This window comes from Pleurodeles waltl, chromosome 12 (genome assembly GCF_031143425.1).
Source record: "Pleurodeles waltl isolate 20211129_DDA chromosome 12, aPleWal1.hap1.20221129, whole genome shotgun sequence".
NCBI lineage: Eukaryota > Metazoa > Chordata > Amphibia > Caudata > Salamandridae > Pleurodeles > Pleurodeles waltl.
The window spans coordinates 127,353,276-127,375,096 of record NC_090451.1 but is presented as its reverse complement, the minus strand read 5'-3'; the positions used below and the strand labels follow the sequence as shown (position 1 = coordinate 127,375,096).

General features: G+C 41.7%; 1 long non-coding RNA gene and 1 other non-coding gene across 2 annotated transcripts in view; one reads left to right on the top strand and one right to left on the bottom strand.

Annotated features, from left to right (window-relative positions):
- Nucleotides 1–21,821, bottom strand: part of LOC138267694 (uncharacterized) — a 62,764-nt gene that overhangs the window by 29,125 nt on the left and 11,818 nt on the right. The gene's annotated exons all lie outside the window — the stretch shown is intronic.
- TRNAS-AGA (transfer RNA serine (anticodon AGA)) lies at nucleotides 2,987–3,068 on the top strand. Its single transcript has one exon. It is a non-coding gene; the product is annotated as a tRNA-Ser (tRNA).

Genomic DNA, 21,821 nt, shown 5'->3' with positions numbered 1-21,821 from the left:
AATCATGGAGAACCAATTACATACACATTTTAAACAGGAGCACTTGCCGTTTAGCACTGGTTAGCAGTGGTAAAGTGCCCACAGTAATAAAAACAGCAAAATCAGAGTCCAGCACACATCAATAACCTGGGGAACAGAGGCAAAAAGTTAAGGGAGACCACGTCAAGGATGAAAAGTCTAACATAAGGGATAACTGGATGTGGTATAAGGTGTAAGTACCATAGGTACCCACTACAAACCAGGCCAGCCTCCTCCAAACCACTGTACTATGTAGGTTACTTTTTAAATTTTTCTTGTAATTGGCAACATTGGGTCATCCAGATAACTTGTGTAATGCCCGAATATCAGTCTTTCTCGATTTCCCCTGTTGATGTTTTCCCACTACATTTGATCTTTTATATTTTGATTGAATAAATGCATAAAACATTACATTTGCATACTACTTTATTATCATTGTTTATGGGAGTGGTGTAGCATTTTTTCCAGGGACCCCTGTTCCTTCAAAGTTAAGTTTACTGCTCCATTCTAGGACACTCTACTTACTCCATGATACTGTGCCACACCAGTCGATGACACATCATTCTCCTTTATGCCATTAACTTTGAGCCATGCTGAATAGTAGTCTCACTAGTGTACAGCATGGCTAAAACACATTGGCAAAGGCAATAGAACTTACATAGGCAAGACCTATTAGCTTTGCCACTGCTTGTTTATAAGGTATGAACTTTAAGGTGACTTGCAATATCCTTATGTACACAGGGGGTATTTTACCCCATATAATACATGGTCACACCACCAACTTTCCCACAAACCACTTAAAACCTTAGTGCATAGGTTCTGTCATTCCAAGCTATTAAAGTAGAGCAGAAGAAAGAAAAGCAACATTCAATTTTTTGCTTTAAACAGCTTTATTAATTATGCTCCTTGACCTGATCTGCCTTTTACCTTGGCTGCTAGCTCTGGCAGAAGGCATTGTAATGTCAGAACTCGACTGTAATAACCCTATCATAGTCATTTTCTGATGTCTTTTCTTTATAATTAGTGAATGTCTTTTCTTTACATGCTGTGACTTGGTGCATCACAAACAGCCGTTTCTAAAGAAATTAGTGACTGCAGTTTATACAGAGATTAGAGAATCCATGTTTATATAGACTGTAACTCCAAGAGTTTCTTCAGTTGAAATGCTTCTAGTTATGACTGATGTGGAGCTGAGCTTCCTAAGATCACACACAGGAGTAGAAGTGTTATTAGAACTATGGTTTCTGAGCACAGTTTACAACTATTGTACCTAATCGCTTTTGATCTCTCCAGTGCGGTTCCAATTGGCATGAGGCGAAGGGCATGATGGGTGTGGGGCACAAAGGGTATGTTCTTCCTTTTTACCCTCCTACCTTGATTTGCTTGGTGCATGAAGATGCAAGGTTAATCAACGTTATTTTCACAATTGAGCTAATTACTTTGTGAATATAAATAACAATAAAAGATACTTTCAGACTGTGTAAACATGCCTTCCTTTCTCCGTATTTCACTTCCATTATATATGATTGTGTCTATTTATCGGAGCCTGCAGTTCGTAAACAACGAGCGATTTGTATTGGGTTGATTGAAAGTCCCCAAGGCTTTCCCTGTCCCCCCCAGAAATGTATTGTCTCCTACGCCCCTGATAAAGATCACCAATGTGTACAAGTCACTTAAGTCAAGTCCTGTGTATGTAGCCCGCGTGCCCGCCCTACTCCTCACGTGACCCTAGCAGCCCTGTCCAGTGCTTCACAGAGGTCCCTGACACGCACTGTGTAAAGCAAAGCCCCAGAGAGCTCCCAGAGATAGGAAAGAGATTTAGATTCGCTACATTCTCCCCGTCTCCAAAGGTGAAAAGGACAGGGTGTTGCTCGTCATTTTTTATTAGATACGTGTTAAGTTAACTTTTCCGGTACAGCTGTGGGACCCACCACTCTCGGAAAGAAGGTGTGTTTTTTTGTCCTGCAGCCCCTGAAATAAACAAAGTGTGAAGTGCGGGTCGATTGAAAACACTGAGGATGTCGCATCAGCGAGTGTCAGCTATAACTATTACACCATCCGCCCAGCAACCGCTTATAAAGATTGTTCAACAACTCCCACTTTTATTTAGCAGAATAAAGAAAATTCCACTCCGTAACTGTTACTTAAAATGTCCTGCAGGGTGGGGGTGTTTTGTAGTTCGTGAAGCTGCAAAGGAAAAGTGGTAATAACTTACTGGCCCGTACGGGGATCGAACCCGCGACCTACGCGTTATTAGCAACACGCTCTAACCAACTGAGCAAACCGGCCACATATAGAGGAGTTTCATTCATTTGTAGAAGACTGTCTACTGATAGAGGCGAGGCAGCTCTGTATATCAGAGATTCTTTCAACAGGCGTGGGGAAGAGTCATGCTTATGCCATCATAGTTTCTCGCCAAGACATTGAGGCGCTCGGGCAGTGCTAAGAAACCCCACAACTTGTATACAGAAAGAAGTTATGACTAAATAACACCAACATTATCTCAGTAATTGCACTGTAGACGCCTGGCTATCAAGAACCACAAGACGCCCAGTTCCAGGGAAAATGGACTGAAGACTAGAATTGCCCTATAGGGACTGCCCAGGCATCGCAGCACTGCACATGCGCAACTTTATGATAATTGGGTTTCTGTTCTGCAGGTATTGTTCCTCCTTTAGCTTAATCTATAGCACACGCTATTATAATTGTGCTTCTTTTCACTTCTCGTGCCCTTTTCTCGGCACTCCTTCAAAAACTCTTTTCCCGCCCAATACACTTTCATATACTTTGAATACTTTCAGCACCTTTTTTTAATCAGAACCTCTAGTACACAGTTTATACTGTCCAAACTGGATGGCGTGCCCTTAACTATAATTCTGTGCGTCTTCCCTCCCTAAATTGTCCAAGTCTTCATATCCATGACACAGATCCCACTGCACACTCTAGAGTATAGAAAACTGCCAGTGCAGTAGTCGTGGCCGAGTGGTTAAGGCGATGGACTAGAAATCCATTGGGGTTTCCCCGCGCAGGTTCGAATCCTGCCGACTACGGTAAATTTTTATAAAAAATGCTTATCTCCAATTATCAGCTTCTATCGCATTATCAGGAGGTACTTAATTGCAGAAAGAGAGAGGCTTTTCCCTTTACCTTGTCTAGCACAATCTAGTTTCGAGTTACATTTATTTTCACCACAAAATATTCTAGAATTGCACACTTTAAAAATTAAAATAGATCAGAGAGCACTTCAATCATGAACTCTGCAGCAGTTTTAAAGCAGCTTCAAACAACTAAACTACAAAAAATGGGTACTCTGTGAACTCTGCTTGATTATATCATTATAGCTATTCATGATACAGTGCCACTCGTAGTGTCACACACAAAGGAGCTAAATGTCACACACTGGCACACTTCATAAATGGAAGTGTCGAAAACTTAGAAGCTGTGATGACGCAGAAAAAGAGGGTTCGACATATATTCATGTATACTGTGTAACCGACATATATATTGAAGTGTGATTTTAAGTAAAAGAAATAATGTACGAGGGAAATTGTGCCCTCGGGGCAGTTCGCCATCATTATAAACAAGCTTTATTAATCATGAAGTATTAAAAATGTATTAATCCGTCATAATCGCAAATGTATGCTATGATTTCTTGTTTGAAAACTGTTTTGCTTAGCTTAAATTTAGTACAGGCTTTGGCCTAGTTGCTTGGTTTCAAATTCTAACTGCGTGATTCTTTTTCCTTGAATTAATGAAATATATTCTTGCTAGAAGTTGTATTTTTCCAGTAGAAACTGGCTGGTACACTTATCTCCAAGGTTTCGTGCTAGGCCGGTTACATCCCCTTTGATACAAGGTCAGTCTCTGCAGGTGCGGACAATGAAGGTACAGATAGTAAAATAATTGGCAAACCATGATACAATTTGTGTTCCAAGGCGCCAAGGACAGTGTATGCATAAATGGGCGCTAGTAAAAGACAATTTTTGATTGGACAATTTGAAGCCAACCTATGAACCCTCCAATGGAAGACCCTACAGAATTTGGAATGTTTCTTACTTAAACCCACCGGACAAAGAGAAGTCAGCCATTTTCCTCGATGCCAGTTTGAAGCCTGATGCCAGACTCCATTTTGGACGACACCCTGATGCCCTTTTCTCTATCTGAGAGAAGGAGACTTTAAGAATTCTCACCCTAGAGACTTTAACTTTGATTTGCCCTGTCTTGCCCATGCAGTAACTTTGCCCTATTCTCCTTGCCGTTGCAAGGAAGCTTGCCCTTAACTTTGCCCCTTTGAAATTTACCCCATGCTGATCAACCGGTACCTGAAGGACGAAGACTTTTCTTGAATGCTGATTGTATTTGGTAAATATGAAAGGATAAATGTATTATGCATTGTGTTTTTTTTCCTTTTAGGTACCAACTGCTATTTTGATAGGATCCTAGCTAGAACGTTTCCAAATTTGTGTTGACTAAATTCGTTTTGCATGAAGTCCCACATGCCAATGTTAATTAGAGGTTAGTCGAGGTATTCATTCAATGTATCATGAAGAATTGAAATCTTGTTATGCTGACCGAATGTATGCAATTAGTCAAATACAGTTAGTCACATTGGTGATTTGCATTGCTATAACAGAGTGTATCATTATTCAGATTTTGCGTAGATTGCGTTTCTTCCGCCGTTATGGACAGCTAGTAATGTTCATATACATATATCAATTGGTTTTGAGACACATATATATCGTGCTAGCTTTGTTAATATAGGGAAATAAATTCACTAACTTTTAATAAACTGGTGTGGTTATTCATGACTGAAAGGTCATGGTGCGCCGAAATACCAACTGTTATTGATTTCTGATGTGTTATATTGATCTATTAAGTGAGTGCTGATAACCGATTACAACAGTTATTGATTATTGATCTGAGTGACTCGACTATTGAGGATGAGGAGAGCCTGACTCGGTTAAAAGATTCACCGACCTCCAACGTGTCCAGGTACAGGTAATTTATAAGGGCTGGACGCGTTAACAGTAGATGGTAGCAGAGATTGATGGTTTAGCCCTTTGGGACCCCATCCGAACAATAGACAGAGTCAGGTTAGAATTTTCTTTGATAAAACAAGTTGGAGAGATGATGATGCCCTAAGTCCCCGATGACTTTCCCGGGATCTCGGAGCTTGCGAATGAGGAACATGCAGGTATGAGAACGGTCTCAGCGTTTCTAGTGACGGTATGAGTGAAGTTAGGGTTTCGCGCTTGCACAGCTTATTGCCGCAGATTAATTGAGAAGTTTGTGAGGATTTTAAGGGGGGTTAAAAGATATTAGAGGAGTGTTACTCCAAAGGTGTGAGAGTAGGGAAGTCGTCGAACTTCACATGTGTGTGGCGCTTTGAGCAGAAAAAAATTGTCCACGTGGTTGTTGATGTTGAGACGGGCCCTGCGAGGTCAAGAGACTCCGGAGTATGTTGAAAAGTGTATGTGACACTTGTTTGATGTTGTGATCTGGTCGGTTTAATAGGTTGATCGGGCGTGGTCAACAAGTCGGTATGAATGTTGCAGAGTGAAAGAAAACTTCGACTTTGAGATTTGACGAATTCTAAAGTGCACTAGAATAGTTCATTGATCAGTTGAGAGTAAAGTTTGCGGGTCAAATTTTGCTTGCGAAAGTGGGAAACCGAGAAAGATGGAATAACTGCAGAGGTTAGTGAAAAATCCCTAAGGTTTCTGAAGCGATTGTGTTACCCTTCCTGTAGTAAACCGACAGATCTGTTTTATTCTTTTGGTTAAGTGCTCGCGTTATATTGCAGAAATTAGTTTATGAGTGAAGCCGAATGAAAAGAGGACAAGCCGCAGGACTTTGTCAGCCGCAGTGTGTGAGTGTGACGTCACTAGGAGCCGTGCTGGGATAGGTCGGTTGGTGAGAAGGGTTGCGCACGGATTGGACGCAGTCCGTGAAGCGCAATTGAAAGGGGAAAGGCAAGCGAAGAGTATTCCGGGAATTAAAGTCACTTATTGATTACATATTGTCAGAAAAACAAAAGACGGAAGGATGACATTTTTCAAAGCATTTAAGAGTGCCATGATGGGAGATGTTTATATTAAAGCAAATGTAGGAGAAGAAACACCGCCTGAGGGTACACCAGCTTACATCGTCATTGAAGAAAAGGGTGTAGCGCCGTGTCTTTGGCTAAAGCAATGGTGCAAATTAACAGAAAAACATGGAAGTGTAGCGTTCCCTATCCACGGGTCGTTTAACCTAAGGGTTTTAGAAAATCTGAGGTTTGTGCTATACGACATGAAAGTACCCCCAAGGCCAGCACAGTTTGAGGCATTAGCAATTTGGGAGCTAATAGCTAGAAACCAACAACAAAAGAAATTTGAGACAAGAATAAGAAAAGTAGAAAAGACACTAGCGGATGCTAGATGGGACAGCACACAAAAGGTTTGGAGATCAGACGTATTGCAGGGAATTAAATTGTTTCCAGCGATTGCCGAGGAAGAGGAGACGGAAGGAAGGAAAGCCACCTGTAAGACAAACAGGAGTCAGTCCAGGGAAGGAGAGAGCAATAGAAACTCGAAAAGGGGAGACGAGTCAGATGATGAGGAGTTCATTATATAATTACTGAATGATCGCCCACCACCATATGTGGAAAGCGAAAAAGGCTCAAGCATTAGTACTGCCCCTCCAGAACCAATACAGGGTAATGTGACGCCAAATTTGAGAAGATCTCAGAGGCCGAGCAATTCTGACATGCCTTTCTCACCACGAATACCACGGGTTCAGAGGATGTACCCAGACGTGCCAACATTGAAACCTGCTGATAACTATCAGCCACAGGTTCAAAGGCACTGTTGTGATGAGCATAACATGGGAATGACTTCCGATTCAATGGCGCAGGGAGGACAAAACTATCAGAGACCGACATTGATTCAAGCTGAATCAACACAGTTCTCGATGCCCCAAAAGCAGACACAAGAAGTGCGAGTGGTAGAGAGCCAGTTAGGTATGCCAGCAATGATGAACCATAATGTGGGGATTAACATGCCACAGAATTCGGGGAACAGACAGAATCCAGATGCAATATCTCTACCTATCACTGTAGGTCCACCAGTACCACTGTACATACAGGCAAATTCAAGCACCAGCGACCAAGGGTTAGTGATACAGAATGGGACAGGGAGAAGATGCATAGAAACCACTCCACAGACAACTCCGATAGCGGCACTGCCAAATGGATCTGGGTCCTTGTCGGAGTTTAGTCCAATTCCAATTTGTGCTCCGTCAACCGTGGTAAGGTCACATCCACCACTATTAGTACCGTTAACCTCACAGACTGAAACATTACAGAAACCGTCAATGGCAGTTGATGTAACTGCTACATTGATGGGACTGAACGCGCAACAGTTGACACAATGGTTCAACAGCCTGAACTCCCCACAGAGTACATCAAGCGGGAAGGGAGAAGAATACCTGAATAAAATAAGGTTGGGGATGGAGGCAGATGAACTGGTAGAAGGAACAATGGGTTTGAACAGATTAGAATCATACACAGAGGAAGAACTAAGATACATGTGCCCTAGGATTACAAGAGAAGTGAGCAACATACATAACAAGTTACAAGAAATTGCAGACAGAAACAAGATCGATATAGGTAAGACCAAACACCTGAGCAGAAGTTACAGGTTAGACTTCGAGACAAAAGATTTTGAACACATGAGATCCGCAGGGATGAAAACACACCTTAAAGAGATACTGCAGAGTGCACAGGTTTGGAGATGTTTAGACAAGTGGGAAAGCAGGTGGGTCAAGAAAAAGGATAAAAAGAAGGAAAACACTTCAGAACGAAGTGAGAAAAAACAACAGAATGACGATCTGATAACCATGTTACCAATGAGAGAGACAGCAGGGGGAAAACTTGTGCATGTACCATGGCACAGGTGCGATATTCAATCCTTTACGGATGACTTTCCCAAATTGAGAGAGAAGCCGATTGAGTGGTATCAACAAACGGATAGATTTGTGAAGCTCGCGAAGTGTCTCTGGGAAGACCTGAATACCTTATTTGAAATTGTGGTTCCGGCTGATTTGTGGGAAGATTGTAAAAGGGCTGTAGGTTGGCCGACGAGTGAACCAGAGAGAGATAGGGACACAGGTGCGCCATCACCTATGGTAATGAGTTTGTACCACAAGGTGATCGAGCACTTGAAAACCAAGGTTGCGTCGAAAAATGTGGATTGGCAAAGGATTGACAGGACCGCTCAAGAGGTTAAAGAATCTATACACGCGTATTATGAGAGGTTGTTGAAAGCGTTTAAAAATTACAGTGGCACGGAAACGATTGAACCAAAAGACATGCTCCATTTTGTGTTCAGGTTTGTGGAAGGGCTGAGACCCGAAATTAGCCAGATGATTAAATCGCATTTGATTTGTTGGCAGTCAAAGTCGATCGAAGTGTTGAATTATGCAAAATACTGCAGTGATGAGATTGAGACAAAGCAGAAAAGATTGAAGGAAAAGGTGATGGTGATGCAGCTCAGAGCAGCTCAGACAGGTTTACAAGGTTTGCAAGGGTTTCAACAGCAGATGCCGCAGCAGCAGCAACAGGGAAATGTTATGTTTCAGCCACAGATGAGAGGCAGAGGTCGAGGAGGTTTTGCGAATAATGGTCCAGATTTGAATACCGTTATGATTCCAAGTGGTATACAGGCAATGAAGAAGGTGATGCCATGTCACACGTGCGGAATTGTCGGGCATTGGAAACGGGAGTGCCCAATGATGGCGCAGGAAGGTGTAGGACAGCAAAACAATGATGTCAATGCATTTCAGACTATGAGAGGACCGAAACTGAGAGGTCCGAACCCAAATTTTCAAAACAATATGAACCAGATGCAGGGTCTACAACCCATGCAACTGCAACAGGTGCAAATGCCTCGTGTGCAAATGACACAATTGCAGCCAATGCAACAGCAGTTTCCTATGGTACCTAATCAGCAAATGCAAATACCCTTAGCACCAATGAATCAGCAGCAAGCAATGCTTCCTCAACAGGTCACGGGTCAAGGAATGAATCAAAATGACACAGTACATCAGTTCCCGTTACACAGTGAGAATGGAATAAACGATGCATGGGAGAGTGAAAGTTCAGATGAGGAGGGATATTGTGTGCTTGCAGCATCCTTGGAAGTTGATCAAAAGGGCCCGTATGTGGAGGGAAGAGTTATGGGCCATCGTGTTTCATTCTTGGTTGACACAGGAGCTACACGTTCCACTGTTAGGAGCATTGAAGTACCAAATCTGCCACTTTCAGGGAGAACAGTTCAAGTAGTGGGAGTAGCAAACAGGTACCTGACGAACCCAATTACAGATCCAGTACAAGTCAGAATTGGTAACTATCAAGGGTCACATAATTTTGTGGTATGTGACTCAAGCCCGATATCACTGTTAGGGAGAGACCTATTGTGCAAATTGGGATGTTCGATTATGTGTTCGAACGATGGAATTAGAATTCAGACGAGCAGTGATGGGGAAGAAGAGGACAGTGTAGAAGGGGATGAGATGGAAACTGTCGATGAAGAATATCCTCTGATTACCCTTTTTCCGATGATCACTGAAGCAGATATTCCAGCTGAATTACGGGAAAAAGTCGGAAAAGAAGTGTGGGATATGACAGGAAAAGAGGTGGGATTGGTGAAAGGAGTGGAACCAGTGAAAGTGACCGTAAAACCCAATGTAACCTTTCCCCAGACCCCACAATACCATATGGCACAAGACACCCTCATGAATGTCGCCCAACTCATTGATGAGTTTGTAAAACAGGGAGTACTGAAAGAAGTGTTAAGCAGTCCATGTAATTCACCAATCATGGGACTAATAAAGCCAAGTGGAAAGGTCCGAATTGTGCAGGACTTGAGGAAAATAAATGACATCATAATTAAATGCTGCCCTGTAGTACCAAATCCAGCTGTGATAATGTTTCAAGTCCCTTGCGATGCCGAGTGGTTCTCAGTCATCGACTTGTCACAAGCATTCTTTTCGGTGCCTCTTCATGAGGACAGCCAATTTCTCTTTTGTTTCAAATTCTTAGACAGAGTTTACAGTTGGTGTCGAATTCCTCAAGGGTTTTCGGAGTCACCGTCAATTTTCAATCAGATTCTAAAGAAAGACTTAGAAGCGTTAGAATTGCCATTCGAGTCAACCCTAGTACAGTACATTGATGACTTACTGATTGCATCCAAGACAGAAAGTGACTGCACAGCCGACACCATTGCCCTATTGAACCATTTGGGAAGGAATGGACACAAGGTGTCTCCTTCAAAATTGCAGTTCTGTCAGAAGAAAGTGAAATATTTGGGTCATCAAATAGAGAAAGGGTCACGGAGAATAATGAAGGAAAGAATAACAAGTGTACTTCAAATGAGTCCACCAAAGACGAGGAGGGAGGTGAGGAAGTTTTTGGGGATGGTGAGCTACTGTCGCCAATGGATTCCCAACTTCTCAACTCTAGCAAAACCTTTACTGAAACTGACCCAGAAGGATGCATTGGATGAAATTGAGCTGAAAGGAGATGAGATGGATGCTTTTATTGAATTGAAAGAATGCATGTGCAGGGCTCCAGCTTTAGGTATGCCTGATTACACAAAGCCTTTCACATTGTTTTGTCATGAACGTGATGCATGTTCCTTGTCTGTCTTGACCCAAGCCCATGGTGGCATAAACAGACCAGTAGCGTATTTTTCAGCTACTTTGGATCCGGTCGCAGCAGCACTGCTAGGGTGTTTGCAAGCCGTAGCAGCAGTTGGTATCAGCCTCACTCAGAGTGAAGGAATAGTGATGGGACACCCATTAACAGTCATGGTCCCTCACTCAGTCGAGATACTTTTGACACGTTCCCGAACACAGCACATGACTGGTGCTAGACTCACAAGGTACGAAACAATAATTCTGGGATCACCTAATGTGCAGCTGAAAAGGTGCACTACGTTGAATCCAGCAACCTTGTTTCCCAGTGAAAATGCTGAAATTGAGAACGCTGAAGACATCGAGCACGACTGTCTTCAGGTGACTGAATTTTGCACCAAACCAAGGCCTGATATCAAAGATACCAAATTAGAAGAAAATGATCAAATCATTTTTGTTGATGGTTCATGTTTAAGAGATGCACTGGGTGTATTGAAAGCAGGGTATGCTGTATGTACTGTAACAGGTGTTCTGGAAGCCTCTTGGCTTCAAGGGGTTTACTCTGCACAAGTAGCAGAATTGGTAGCTCTTACTAGAGCATGCCAACTTTCTGCACTAATGAAAGTTACCATTTACACTGACAGCCAATACGGGTTTGGAATAGTGCATGATTTTGGACAATTGTGGTCACAGAGAGGCTTCATGACCTCTTCAGGATCACCAGTGAAAAATGGTGAAAGAATAAGAGAATTGTTACATGCCATTCAGTTACCAGGGGAAGTAGCAGTGGTGAAGTGCAGTGCACACTCGAAGGGACAAGACTATGTTTCCCTAGGAAATGGATATGCGGATCAAGTCGCAAGGTTTTGCGCATTGAACTGTATATTGCTCAGGGATGAATGGAATTTGATAAGTGAACCAGAACTTGAACAAAGCGAAATATTTGCTCTAAAAGTTATAGAAACAATGGATGAATTGAAATCCCTACAGAATGGTGTCAGTGAGGATGAAAAACTCTCGTGGACTAAATCACAATGTGTAAAGAGACTAGATGAATTATGGGTTTCAAGTGAAGGGAAATTCGTTCTTCCAAATAGCCTTTTGACACAGATAGCCAGATTTTACCATGGACAAGCTCATCTTGGGAGGGATGCCATGATTAGGTTATTTAAAACTGATTGGTTTAACCCCAAATTCCGTCAAGTTGCTGAAGCAGTTTGCCACCGCTGCGTCATTTGCCAACAGATGAACGCAGGGAAGGGAACAGTAGTAAATTTGAGCCACATTGGAAGAGCAGGGGGTCCATTCAGCAGGATGCAAATGGACTTCATTGAGATGCCTGTGCATGGAGGCTTGAAGTATGTGTTGGTGATTGTGTGCATTTTTAGTCACTGGATTGAAGCATACCCTACACGCAGAAACGACAGTCTCACAGTTGCAAAACTACTCTTGAGAGAGTTAATACCACGTTTCGGATTCCCGATCTCTTTAGAATCAGATAGGGGAAGTCACTTCAATAATGAAGTAATAAAATTGCTTTGTGCAGCACTGAACATTGAGGAAAAGCTGCATTGTAGCTATCGCCCTGAAGCATCAGGTCTAGTGGAGCAAATGAATGGCACATTGAAATCGAGAATGGCGAAAATATGTGCATCGACAAATTTGAAATGGCCTGATGCATTGCCTTTGGTACTAATGTCAATGAGAAACACCCCTGACAGAAACACTGGATTGTCCCCACACGAGATTCTCATGGGCAGAGCTATGAGACTTCCAGCAGTTCCTGCAAATGCGCTTTTGAATATTACAGATGATATGGTGTTAGACTACTGCAAAGGTCTAGCTGATGTGGTTCGATCTTTCTCTCACCAGGTGGAGGCAACCACCTTGCCACCGATCCAAGGTCCAGGACACACCCTGAAAGCAGGTGACTGGGTCGTGATAAAGAAGCACGTGAGGAAGTCGTGTTTGGAACCCCGTTGGAAAGGACCTTTCCAAGTGATTTTGACGACTACCACCGCTGTGAAGTGTGCGGGAGTTCCCAACTGGATTCACGCCAGTCACACAAAGAGGGTGTTGTGTCCCACAGATGAGGAAGTTGAAGCGCTGAAACTACCAGTACCTGATAACAAAGTGCCGAGCGCTGAGGCAGAGCAAAACAGAGCTAGAAGCGAACAGGTAGAAATAGAGGAGGGAGAAATATTCTCTGAGGACGAAACAACCGATTCACTTGGGGAAGACCAAGGAGGAGCCTCAGACAGCGACGAAGCAGCTGAAGGTAACAAAGAGCCTGAAGCAGCTGAAAGTGACAAAGAGCCTGAAGAAAGCAACGGTGACAAAGGGCTCGACAGAGGTGAAGAAGCAGGAGAGCCTGATCAGAGGAGGGCTTTCCCAGAAGCAGACGATACAGAAAAGGAAAAGGAAAACCTGATTGACTCCCCAGAAGGAGAGGACAAGGCAGAACAGAACGAAACTGTTCAAACTTCTTCAGAAGAGATCGCAGGTCCATCAAGTGGACACAGTGCAAAGAGAAGACCGAGCATATCACCAGTAAAACTAAGAACTAGAGAAACATTGAACGACAGTGAAGGGCCAAGAGTGAAAGAGAAAAGAAAGGAAGTGTCCGTCGTGGTACCAACATCAAGTGAAGAAAAGGACTTGGCCAAAGAGGAAAGTACCAGTGAGACAGAATCAAAGAGAGATGCAAAACTGAAAAGAAAAAGGATACCGAGCAGGAGGTATTCCGGTCCGGAGTGGGCATACGTAGCCAATAACGATTGGTCAGACGAATTCGTATCCCTCAGCCTTGAGAACGAAGAGGCAGAACTTCATTTTGGAAATAAAAACTTTATGGACTCTGTTGATTGAAACCATTGATCACTTGATTGACTTTTCAACCGGCTAAGACATTGCTAACTTGATTGACTTTGAAACCGATTTTGAGACAACGCTGCTAACCGATAAGAGACTAAGCTGCTAAAGAAACTGTGTGAACATTGAACTCGTTCAGCTTTGTAAATACCTGCAACTTAGAAAAAAAAAAAAACCCTGCAAATACGCTTTGATAAAGTGTCTTCAGCTTTCTGATTCTATACAGATCATGACTAGCTTCACTACACAGGGGCGTAAAATGAAGTGTTGTAAATACATGTGTATAGGCTTACTGATCGCATGCGTACTAATAATTGTAGCAATAGTTCTTGGAATGCATGGTAAAGGCGAGAGTGAGATGAATGATGCTTCTACTTCTAAACCTATTATCGTTACTGAACTAACAGCTCTGAAGAGACTCGAGCAAGACGAGAGACACTTGCATGATAAGAAGGAACTTTCATCTAAAGTTTTCTATCGCTTACTGAGTGAGTATGTTGAGACCATGGATGCGAAAGATTGTTATGTGTGTACACAAATACCTACCTCAGTAGTGGAAGGGGTAACGTATCACAGCATGCCTCTTACGTATGGAATTACATGTAGTATAGTAGCTTCCAGATTTTATGCTCAAAAGGACATTCATTATTTCTATACTAATTACGATGTTACATTTGCATATGTCCCCATAATAGGGCACCTAAGTAAGATAGCTAGAGATTGGTCTGCCAAATTAATGAGGGAATTTTTCGAACCAATGTCCCCTTTCCACACAGCTCACGCACATAGGGAGAACCTTACATGCTTGCTTTCACCAATAGAAATAGAATTTTTAGACCGCACTGACGACAGAAAGAACGAAATGAAGGAGAAATTAGAGAAGGAGTTGCACGAAAGGACGTCTGTAGATAATTATGCTTTTGCCGCAATAAAGACACAAGGGAAAATAGCCTTAGATACATTGCATGTGGGAAGATTTTGTATACATAGATTTCCATCATATTATGACACAGTTTTTGTGGGAACGAGTGAATGTAAACACACATACGCATTTCAACAAAAGTGGACGTTCATGCTGAATGGACAAGACCCAGTTATTCCTGGAGTATATAATATTTGTGGACTCAACGCCTATTATCGTCTACCTAAAGGATGGTATGGGAGGTGTTATTTGGGAATATTGTTCCCAAAGGTTTACCAGTTAGATGACTTAAAGAAATTTCCAAGTCTGTCTGAATCACATCATGTTCAGAAAAGGGAGACAGCTGCTGGTGTGGTAGGAGATATATTTGGAGCTATGATTCCTTCAGTAGGAGTCATATTGAATTCAATCAAAATACGAAAGTTGTCTACTATTGTGGATAACATGTTGACAAAGTTTTCGGGAGCTATAATCCTGATGGATGCTGAACTCGCTGCAGAAAGAGCTATGACTCTTCAAAATCGGCTTGCCTTAGACATTCTTTTAGCAAAGGATGGCGGCGTTTGCAAAATGCTTGGCACGCGTCACTGTTGTACCTATATACCCGACAACAGTGGAAAAATTAGAACAATGCTTACAAATTTAGCTAGAGAAAGTGTAGATTTAAAGGAATTGAAAGAACCCGGAGTTTGGGAGAAAATTGGAAAAGGATTTGCTTCTGTGGGAAATTGGCTCAGCAACGTTTGGAACGGATTGTTACTAAAAATAGTAAAGGGAATATTAATAATATTAATTTGTCTATTAGGTTCTTGGGGAATATGGAAAGCTTTCAAAATGTTAAAAGCAAGGAACAAAAGAAAAAGAGAAGAGAAAATAGAGAACAAAATGGTGGAAATTTATAGGGAGAAGTCAAAAGGGACTAAAAGAAAAAGGGAATTGACTGAAGTGCCAAATAACTATACAGAATTTTAATGGAATAAAATTTGTGGGTAGATTTGATGTGATGACATAATTAGTCATCAGAGGAGGGATTGATGACGCAGAAAAAGAGGGTTCGACATATATTCATGTATACTGTGTAACCGACATATATATTGAAGTGTGATTTTAAGTAAAAGAAATAATGTACGAGGGAAATTGTGCCCTCGGGGCAGTTCGCCATCATTATAAACGAGCTTTATTAATCATGAAGTATTAAAAATGTATTAATCCGTCATAATCGCAAATGTATGCTATGATTTCTTGTTTGAAAACTGTTTTGCTTAGCTTAAATTTAGTACAGGCTTTGGCCTAGTTGCTTGGTTTCAAATTCTAACTGCGTGATTCTTTTTCCTTGAATTAATGAAATATATTCTTGCTTGAAGTTGTATTTTTCCAGTAGAAACTGGCTGGTACACTTATCTCCAAGGTTTCGTGCTAGTCCGGTTACATCCCCTTTGATACAAGGTCAGTCTCTGCAGGTGCGGACAATGAAGGTACAGATAGTAAAATAATTGGCAAACCATGATACAATTTGTGTTCCAAGGCGCCAAGGACAGTGTATGCATAAATGGGCGCTAGTAAAAGACAATTTTTGATTGGACAATTTGAAGCCAACCTATGAACCCTCCAATGGAAGACCCTACAGAATTTGGAATGTTTCTTACTTAAACCCACCGGACAAAGAGAAGTCAGCCATTTTCCTCGATGCCAGTTTGAAGCCTGATGCCAGACTCCATTTTGGACGACACCCTGATGCCCTTTTCTCTATCTGAGAGAAGGAGACTTTAAGAATTCTCACCCTAGAGACTTTAACTTTGATTTGCCCTGTCTTGCCCATGCAGTAACTTTGCCCTATTCTCCTTGCCGTTGCAAGGAAGCTTGCCCTTAACTTTGCCCCTTTGAAATTTATCCCATGCTGATCAACCGGTACCTGAAGGACGAAGACTTTTCTTGAATGCTGATTGTATTTGGTAAATATGAAAGGATAAATGTATTATGCATTGTGTTTTTTTTCCTTTTAGGTACCAACTGCTATTTTGATAGGATCCTAGCTAGAACTTTTCCAAATTTGTGTTGACTAAATTCGTTTTGCATGAAGTCCCACATGCCAATGCTAATTAGAGGTTAGTCGAGGTATTCATTCAATGTATCATGAAGAATTGAAATCTTGTTATGCTGACCGAATGTATGCAATTAGTCAAATACAGTTAGTCACATTGGTGATTTGCATTGCTATAACAGAGTGTATCATTATTCAGATTTTGCGTAGATTGCGTTTCTTCCGCCGTTATGGACAGCTAGTAATGTTCATATACATATATCAATTGGTTTTGAGACACATATATATCGTGCTAGCTTTGTTAATATAGGGAAATAAATTCACTAACTTTTAATAAACTGGTGTGGTTATTCATGACTGAAAGGTCATGGTGCGCCGAAATACCAACTGTTATTGATTTCTGATGTGTTATATTGATCTATTAAGTGAGTGCTGATAACCGATTACAACAGTTATTGATTATTGATCTGAGTGACTCGACTATTGAGGATGAGGAGAGCCCGACTCGGTTAAAAGATTCACCGACCTCCAACGTGTCCAGGTACAGGTAATTTTTTAAGGGCTGGACGCGTTAACAGCTGCATTTCTGCGGGTTTCAATGCAGAGGAGGGGTGCAGCTAAGATGGTGGCGTGGTGAGACAAAAGTATTTTTCCTCAGTCTGGGCCTGCTTCATATTCTAGTTTTGCCGGCCAACCAAAGTCCATTTGAAACAGAGGATTGGAGAGCAGTAACCACGGGCATCCGCAGATTTTTTTTTAATAGGAGGTGGCTTGGACTGTATTTGGCGGGGGCTGCGACCCTACTAGTGCGGACACCATTACACAATGGCAGCCAAAGTGTTACTGTGAGCATGCACACCAGGTTGTACCTAAATTCAGGGTGGGCAAGCGCCCCACTTACCCCTCGTGGACGCCCATGGTAGACCCTTCATAAACTCTTTCTGCCAGGTCAGAAGGTGCCAACAGGTCATTTGCACAGCTGCCATGGATACTGAAAAGTCTGGATTGCAGCATGCACCAAAAACCACAGTCAGTGTAGTGGAGGAGCTTGCTAGTGAGTTCCAAAGGCATACAGATGACCTACTTGGAGGACAGACAGCAAAAGCAAAGGCAGACTTCCCAATTCAGAGATCAAACTCACTATGTGAGAAGAGGTGGAGCCTAATGTGGGGGTCTGGGGAGTGGGTTTGGGCCATTATTTTTTCTTATGAGACATGAGGAACCAGGTCCATGAAGAGGCTTGGGGCATTTTGCAGATTGTTGGCCCTGCCCTTTCCACCCAAAATACAAATTATTCAGAGGATACCGCTAATGTCCTAAGTAGGTGGAACCCTGCCCCCATGGGCATCAGTTGTGCAGAGCCTCCAAACCCAAAGGGGGTTTGCAGCTCATTTTAACTTCCATCATTTGATATCAGCTCATCTCTGGGAATCCATGGCCCATATTTATACATTTTTAGCACCACATTTGTGCCGGTTTTTGATGCAAATTTGGTGCAAACTTACAAAATACAATTGTATTTTGTAAGTTTGCGCCTCTTTTACATAAACAAATGATGCAAATGCAGCGCTAAAAAAGTATAAATATGGGCCCATGTGAGCAGAGGTGATATTGTTTGACACACAGTAGAACTATATGGGATGACATTTGGCCCTGTGGGAAGCCTGCCGTCAGTGACAGCAGGGGTGCAGAGCAATCTTCAGCTAGAGGTGAGGAGGCCTGGGAAGGGCTCTAGACATCAGAGCAACATGGTGAATAATGCCACAGGATGTATATGTTTTGCTTCTCCTAAATACGCCCATCTTCGGGCACCTACACACCCTCCCTCCCCGACCGCCACCGTGCTGGCATCAGTGTGGCCCTCAGTCACATCACAGACAACCTTTTGGCCCCTGGTAAAATGTTTGTGACTACCCATGGTATACATGGAGGACAGACCAGCATTAAAAGAGTAGAGAGAAACCAACAACGGAGATGATGGAATTTGAAAGGAGAGCAGTCCTGTCTCAGCTCCAAGAGGCAGGCTCCCGGCAAATATCCCAAACAGACTGAGGATGGTTGATTGACTTGAGTATTGTAAACAGCCTCAGACAAGTGGGTTTTTGACCACTGCCAGGTTCATAGCAGGGGATAAGGCTGGAATGACGCACAAAGGCCCAAGAGCAGAGGGAGCTATAATGACAACTGAAGGTATGATAGGCTATTGTAGACTTGTATCTGTGGACATGGATTGTCTCCATTATCTAATTAGTTCTACTAGGGCCATGGCGAGTGAGAATTTTGGCTGTTGATATTGTTTTTATTGTTTTAGGAGTAATAGGGTAGGGGAATGGGAGAGTAGTCCACTATACACACTTGTGAACAGAAGAACATCTTGGTTTTCCTTGACAAAAAAAACATAGGCAATGAACAGCACTAAGCACACAGGACACTTTACCGGGGTGCCCGACTCCTAGGTCATGAGCAGAGGGGCACATTTAAAATAATGAATGATGAATAATCACCCCAACCATATAGGGCCTCAGTGCCCAAATTAAATAACTCGCAATGCCTTCCTCCCTAAATGGCTGTAGAAGTGACACATCTCTGCTGCAGTTGATCCACATCCTGAAGAAAGTCTGACCTCATATGCATTCAAAATGGTTCCCTTACCATACATATCATCTGACCATCTGAAAAAGGTGGGTGTAGCCATCCTGCCGACAAATGCATTTAAAGGCAATGTCAAAGAGAGTGTAGCTGAAATAAACAGAGTTCCCGCCATTAGATTAGGAAGGGGAAATTATCCACTCACAGCGGCCTGCATGTATGGCCCCAATGAAAGGGAGGAAAACATCTTGAATCAGAGATCAACTCATCATATAATCTTAAAACAGAGATATTATAATAGGAGGACACCTTAATTTACTTTTGGGAAGTAGACATGCCCACTCTGCACAGAGGGCTGAGCACATAGAAGAGTTTTTGTTGGAGTCAACACCAGGCTTAAATACATTTATCTAACATATATAGAGAGATTCTTTCACCATGTGAGTATGCATAACAAGCACTGGCAAAGAACATATATGCAGTATTGACTGCATGGAATATTAGACATATGCTACCATCACTTTGTTGCCCTAATGAAGACCTTTTAATTATTTACTACTTTGGTACACACATAACACATTTAATGAATATAAACAAATTCAAACCAATGAATTAATCTACATAATCAGTAATCTAATTATTCAATCAACATTTTAGTAAATTACTATGTTTCAAATTATCTGTAATTTTTTTTACAAATGCAAACATTAAAATAAAAAAATAAAATTGATGAAATAAATAATATGTAAAAACATGCACAATATAGCTGTAAAAACAAAATTCAAATAACACTAGGAAACATATTTAAACTGTATTTCCAAGAGCAAAAAGCATACATACTATACTTAAAATAATTATACATAACTAACATAAAATAAAACTAACCTTTACCACAAAAGGTAATCAACCATAACAAAAGATTTTAAAACCTATAACATATGCAACTTTATTCTTAAAAATTTTTCTAAACACTTTAAAAAGATATTCTTAACTGCAATATTCTATATCCTGTTCTACAATACTAGTGACATCACATTATTTTTGATTCAATATTGGTATCCTATTGGAAATGTGGTTTGAACAGGGAGTCCACCAGAGTATGTTTGCCTTGTTGCCGAACACGATATTTGCTGACTATAGAACTTTGTGCAATTTATTATTGCTAATCAGAGAGGAAGCACTTGTCCTCCTCCTTTTAACATGATAAAATTGGCATATCCCCTGGTTGGCTTATTTAACTGACCTGTACGTCCCTAGTAAATGGCACTCACATGGTACCGAGGGTCTGTAAGTGAAATATCACCATTGGGCTACAGTGCATATTGTGCCACCCCTACAGTGACAATACAATCATGGCTGCAGCCTTGCCACCAGACATCTGGCTGTGAGGTTCAAAACTGCAAATTCCCAAGTGTCAAAATAACCAATTTTCACAGGTCTAAAAGTAAAACCCCCCTTTTAAATATTTATACGTCACCCAAGTAATCCCTACTGCTCTAGATAAAGTGTGTGGTATTCAAAAGAAGGATGTGCAATGGTTAATGTTTAGCATGTCCCTGCATTGACTAGCACCTCAAAGCTATTTTCACTGTAGCAGAGATGGCTGTTCCATAGGAAATCTTTTCTGATACAGTATTAACTTTAATAAATGTTATCTCCACCTAGGGAATAAATAGAGAAATATTTCAAGGGCTGGTTTTAATAAATAAACATAATCCAATTTAATGGAAAAGTCAAATTTTGTCTATTACAGAAAAGGCACTTTAGAAAAGTTACCCTTTTCCTGCTTAAAGCATATGGAAGCCTTTGTTTAAGTATTCAGCTGTCACCTGGCAGATTGATAGTTCCCCTGTTTTGAGGTGTGGACAGCTCCCAAGACTGGGACAACTGGCTTTGGGTGTGGGGAGGAGTTGTTATAGGTTGGAGTTGTCCTCGCCTTAGCAGGATGGTCTGGGGGCTGTGTCCAGCCTCGTGGTGCACTTCAAAGGTTCTCCCCTGTCACAGGCAGATGTAGCTCACACCTGAACCAGCCTCCGCTTTTGTCTTTCCGGTTAAGCAGGGCAGACACCAATGCCAGTGGGAGGGACAGCTTCCCCAGAACTGGTTTAGAGTGACCACAAGGTGGGGCTGTGAGCATCCTCTTTGACGTTAAAGTGTCATGTCCTACTTTAATGTTACAAAGTGCTTGGCAGGTCTGCTGAATATATATATATATATATATATATATATATACATATATATATATATATATATATATATATATATATATATATATATATATATATATTGGAATGGGGTCTCTAATTGGCAGACTGTTCGCACCCTGTCCAAGTAGGAACCCTCACTCTAGTCAGGATAAGGGAAATACCCATTCAGATAACCCCTGGTCACCCCCTTGGTAGCTTGGCATGAGCAGTCAGGCTTATCTCAGAAGCAATGTGTAGAGCATTTGCACATAACACACAGTAATAAATGAAAACACTACAAAAGGACACCAGACCAGTTTTAGAAAAAAAGCCAATATTTATCTATATAAACCAAGACCAAATACGATAAGATCCCACCATACAGTAATAAATATATGAATTCTGCAAGATTTACTCAAAAATACAGTTCCTTTAAGTCGATAGCTCCACCTGGGGCTATCACGGTGTCGTGATCAACACAACCAACAGTTCAGGCCAGCCGCAGCATCGCTGGGCCAAC